This window comes from Puntigrus tetrazona, chromosome 10 (genome assembly GCF_018831695.1).
Source record: "Puntigrus tetrazona isolate hp1 chromosome 10, ASM1883169v1, whole genome shotgun sequence".
Lineage (NCBI taxonomy): Eukaryota > Metazoa > Chordata > Actinopteri > Cypriniformes > Cyprinidae > Puntigrus > Puntigrus tetrazona.
The window spans coordinates 10,918,792-10,924,802 of NC_056708.1; the positions used below are offsets into that span (position 1 = coordinate 10,918,792).

At 37.5% G+C, this 6,011-nt stretch overlaps 1 protein-coding gene across 1 annotated transcript in view; it reads right to left on the minus strand.

Moving 5' to 3' along the window:
- The window catches only part of med13a (mediator complex subunit 13a), a 52,923-nt gene that overhangs the window by 25,999 nt on the left and 20,913 nt on the right, over nucleotides 1-6,011 (minus strand). The gene's annotated exons all lie outside the window — the stretch shown is intronic.

Genomic DNA, 6,011 nt, shown 5'->3' on the forward strand with positions numbered 1-6,011 from the left:
CAGAGAGACAGGTGTTACACAGTAGCACATGGACATGAAAAAAAAAGCATGGATTAATCATGAAGACTCAACAACTATGGATCATCTGACTGGATTTCTAATGTACTTTATGAGTCATATAAACAGCGTCACTGAACTCTTGTGAATCATTTAATTGCCATCTGATGTGATCGTTACACTCCTAAGAAAGAATCTGATTCATTTGCAACTCTAAAACAGTACTGTCAATATCTCAAACGTGCGAGAAACATCACATGCCATTGAGATGCAAGCGTCTGCTCTTTGACCTCAAGGATTACACTGTGTTTGACCCTTCTCCTCATGAATATGCAGGAAGACCTTTAATATATGTAACAGGACAATAACACTTCTTCTGCATTAGTCACACTCTGAGCTCTGTAAAGCCTGAGCTCTGTGAAAATCAGTCCAAACTACGCCAGCTTCCTAATATGTGCTTAAAATCCTTCGTTCCACGGTGCATTAGAGTTGCTCTGCTGATCTGGAATCATCGCAGGCATTAAAGCATCTTAAAGCAAAACTAGTCCATTGGCAAAATTACTAAACCAGAAAAACCCTCTTGTATTTCCATGAAATGTCATTGCGTTAATCTTTAAAAGAAAACATTTGTAAAATAAAGTCCCTGAACAAATTAATTACGCTTATGACAATTTCCACATTTACTATTGCTCATACTTAAGGTTAGATATCTGAACGAGCCCCCTAATCCTAATAAAAAGTATTAAAAAAAAGTATTAATATCACAAAGTTTGTAGACATGAATGACACCTCAAATAATGTGGTTTGTTGAGAAGAGGTATGCTATTCATTTTCCAAGCAATCTGATTTTTTCCCTGAACATGTTAAAATTACAACAACTTGCACCGAAGGAGGAACGCAAACTATATCTAGGGATAAGAATAACAACAACTTGCTTTTCTGACTTTCTGACCCTAGCAACCACTCATAACACCTTAGCAACTACAACAACACTTACTCTGAATACGCATCACTGGCTGTTGTGCAGTAGTGTTATTTGCTCCGAGTGCTTTATAATGACGGTCATAAACCCAAAGAAAGTCTCTCCAAAAACAAAGTATAGGCAGCGTGCCATCAACATGGACACTAGCCAAACATCTGCATTTAGAGAGTGAGAGAACCATAGAAGGGTTTCAGCCACTAAACCCACAGAGACAGACACTGATTTGCAACTACTTCACATCTAAATGAAGTAAACACGCCACACTGACCCCTTGCATTTCTACAGCTCTCGGACTTTGCTAGGGATAGCTTAATGTTTTACAGCAGGCTGCCCCCTGTAGAGATAGTGTCGCAACTGCGATCTGACGCCACTGCTTCGTTATTTCAGTCGCACACTGGTCTTAAACTTTCTCAACAACACCACACACAAAAGGAGGCTCTCCGGGCGAGCTAAATACTGCTGCACCATCACATTTGATCACATGGTCTACACACACACACACACACACACTGAGCTCAGTAACAGCATGCTCCTGAAGTTCTCTATTCAGCGGCAGACAGAGCAATCACTGTGTGCATCACTGACCAACCCCAAAACAAAAACATGACCTGTAACCACTGTACCTAACCGAGTTCACACTAAACCAGGATCCAAAATTAACACTCACCAAAAAAAAAAAAAAAAAAAAAAATCTGAAAAACCTAAAGAGAGAGGGAAGCAACACTCTGTGCAACTTGTGCGACTTAAGACCCCTTATATCCCCTTGCAATATCAGGTACCAAGTAAAATTCACCTTCAGCTGTGCCGTTTGTCAAATACAAAGAAAAATATAAGCCAAAAAAAAAAAATATTTAAACAACACAGCATAACAAAAGTTTAGGGTCAGTATTTTTTTTTTTCCAAGAAATTAACACTCTTCTGTAGAGCTAATAAATTAATGAAAATCCACAAAATATTTTCAGCATTGAGAATGAACTGTTTTCTGAGCAGCAAATGAGCATATTATAATCATTTCTGAAGGATCAAGTGACAATGAAGACTAAAGTAATAACGCTGAAAATATTAGCATCAAAAAAAAATAAATTAAAAAAATTCTAATAAATAAATTAAATTGCAGTAATATTTCACAATATTACTTTTACTGTATTTTTGATCGAGTATGAGATCATTTTTCCAAAAACATTTTAGAAAAAACATACAAATCCCAAAGTTTTAAACGGAACTGTATTTCTAACAAATGCAACAGCAATTTATAGCGCCAGCACTAGAGAACAAAAACAGAGCTTAAAGGACACCACTACTCCTGATGACACTAGCTAATCCATTGCGTTTCCAGCTAAAAAGCAAGAACGGGAAGGAAAGAAAGGTCAACAGGTCACAAATAGGTAACATGAACCTATTTGTGAGGTTTAGAGGGGAAAAAGGACCAGACTGAAGTCAAAAAGCATTAACAAAATTAAAAACAGCTTGTGGTGAGAAAAACAGCATGAGAAAGTACTAGCAAAAGAGAGGTAACATCCTACAGCTGTAGTGTTAGGCTGTTACTGACTTCCTAAAAGCAGGGTTCCTCTGGTCAGGGTGTAGCAAACTCCTACTACTAAAACCACAAACACACTTTACATCTCAACTCAACGACTTCACACACAAAGCACACCCAGCACACAAACAGGTGGTGTCTGCGGCCCCTTGGATGAGTAGTCTGAAAAGCATCCAAAATACCTTACATCTAATTGACTTGCATTTAACTGTCTTATGTTGAGCGCTCAAAAACTACTGGAGGAATCCCGCTTGACGTCTTAGTGTTTTTATGAAAACTAGGAGAAGAATAAAAATAGAATAGAACTTCAAAATGAAAACAGAAAATCTAAAAAATAACTCACATTTTAAGAAATACTGTAATAGTAGATTAACACAAAATTAATCACTAGTTTGTTAATGTTAAACAAGAAATGATGTGGTAACAGTCAGGACAAATATCAGAAATTGTCATTTTTTGTTTTTAAACGAACTAGACTTAAACACAGCACATGCACCTAAACCACATGACAAACTGTCTGTCTTCCATCACCTGACCAATAGCAGTAGCAAGATCAGGTGATCAACTGTAGAACATGCTGTTACTCACCCTCTCTCCAAACCAAAGCCCTGGAAGACATCAGCTTCTGTACTGAAGTGCATTACTAACAGCAGCGTGTTTACCACAAATAGAGAACTGAGACTATCTGAAATACCTTCAGATTAAAGCAGCCGACCACAGAGCAATGGCAGTTAACACACACAAACACACATGGTCTACTGCATCCATCAAAGATTCTCCAAACAAAGCCTTTATACACACAGAAGAGGACATCCTCTCACTCATTCATAAAGCGTGGCCTTTAAACGAAGCGCTTAGAGTCAATAAGAGAACTTAAAAAGCCTCTAGACTCGATGACTAGAGCTTGTATTCTGCACGCTTTAGTTGTTTGCCTCGTCATAACAGCTGAACAAACCCGGGGAGACTTTTCTCAAACAAAACGTTTGTTAGTCAACAGTCACTTATGCTAATTAAATGTTTATTGATCTTATGTAACAGGCTTTCACTAAATACAAAGCCAACGTTCCGACTAAAAGAGGACCTGATTGGCTGAACGCCTCGGAGACCCTCAATCTTAAAGATTATCACAACAGCCGCGCAAGGATGGCTTCTGAAGAACACTTTAATGCAAAATTTGTTTTTAAAACTAATAACAAAATCAATATCAAAGCTCCCTAGATACTGCGTTTGGCTTTTAAAGCTGTCTTTATTTTGGACTTTTGAATCAGAGCGGGTGTAGATTTTATCCTATAAAGCTCCTTGAGCCAACACACCCAACTAAAGCAGGCCATTTCACTCTGACTTCCTCAATGCGCCGCCCATAAATTTTCAACCTCAAAATTAAACTTTACAGTGAAGAGAGGACTATTTTAATCAACATGCTTTTGAAAATAAGGGGAGGTGTCAGACCGGAGACCCTGGAACATCTCCACGGATTGTAAATCTATCTACAACGGACGCTCTGCATACCTGCTTACACACACACTCAAACACACCCCCTTTGAGCAAAGACAGGAGCTTCATTCAAAGCCCAGAGTACAGTGAGCATCTTAGGAGGCGTAAACCGATGAGAATGAAAAGGAGAGAGAAACGGATCAAATTGGAGAAAAGGGAGTTGACAGTTTAACATTGACCAATATCTATAATCAGTGTGTATCGTGTGTGAGAGTGGTGAACAGGAATGGGAAGTGAGAGAGTAGGAGTTCTGGAATGTCAGGAATCTCACATCAGTCTTGTGGAACTGAGCTCAGAAAGCAGCAGAGAGAAGCTAGATTTACACCAGCCCAGATTTACTATAGTGTGAGTTTATCTGAACCTGTCCAGGATTGATGGGTAGAAAAATGGCTATCAAATGATAATGATTTAATCTGGACAAGCCTTTGAAGGTTCAGCATGAATCAATTCTGCACGCACGCACACTGGATCTACTGTTTGTTTTGCAATGACATTAAAAATGCCCTGTTTTATTACATTTAAATTCTGACTGGTACGGCAACAAAAAATAAAAGTTCCCTATTCTCTAAATGCATGCTATTGAGAATGATTCATTCATGCATGTTTATAATTATTTAATTTGACTATCACCAGAGAGTTAATTTTATTTTATTTTATTTTTTTTACATAAACTTAATAGTCTAGAAAACCACTTCATTATTGGGATCAATTCTCCATATTAACTAGTTGCATTTTAGCATGTTTATTAATATCATATTGCCCATTTATTAGTAAGTATAGAGCAGACATTCTACATTCTACCCAATACCTAAACTTAATAACTACCTAACTAAATATTAACAAGCAGCAAATTAGGAGCTTGAGGCAGAGGAAATAGTTAATTGGTCTGTAAATGACAAGAATTGGACTTTAAAACACTAAATAAATTACAAACTTGCTTTTATTTAGCAGTTGTCTTCATTACTTCATGTATAAATATGTCAGGAAAACAAAATTATGCCCTTTCTAATACTGCCCAAAGTAGCTGTATGTGAATGTAAAAAATCTGTAAAGTTGTAAATCCGAAAGTGCTCGATAAATAAAGTTTTTTAGAAAGACTGAAGCTTAGAACTGTTTCAAACAAATCATTTAAGAATCGCTGAGGTGACATTAAATGCATATTTTAAGGAAACAAAAGATTTTTTCACATTGCATGCAAACCTATTGCAATAAACTCTCAACACAATATTAGGAGCATTAAAAATTGCATAATAGGGGCACTTTAAAATGTTCATATACACAACAAATTGGAATAGAAAATTAATTCTGAGTTTAAAAAGTTGACAAAATCGCATCATGTTCTGTTTAAAATGTTTTTTGTACAACATTTTTTTTTGAGAGTACTGATTATTAAAATAAATTTGAAGTGCGCTTGGAATCTTCATTTTAATGCATTAGTAATGAACATGCATTTATTAAGAGACTGGATTTTTTTTTTACTTTGCAAATAATAGGTGTCACACGAGAGCAAAGATGGGTTGTGACCGAGACAAAGAAAGCTGGTGTGAGCAAATTCATCCTTTTAGCAGTATAGCTACGGCAAGTTCATTCATAATAGATAAACACAGCAGATCACATGCCACTTCGTTCTCTGCAGAATCCCGTCCCTGAAAAGATGTTGCATCTGCTGGTGTGTGAACACGTTTGTGACAGTTGTGCGCAAGCCCCTATAAAAGCATCCCAGCTTGTAGTTTGTCATATGTGTGCATGTCGAGGCAGACCGTGTGTGCATTTCCGCATGCAAATGACTTTGTGCCTACGCAAGCGCATGATTTTATTACGTGAGATTTCTGTGGGTGTGTACAGATGTGCAGAAATGCGTGCAGTTTCGCGCAGGTAGGTACCCTGACGGCTATATTCAGCGCTGCAGCCGCAGTCTGCCTCCTCCAACGCCCCACTAAACAAACAGAAAAATCACAGATGCATCTTAAATACCCTTTACAGTATGACTGCGACATTACA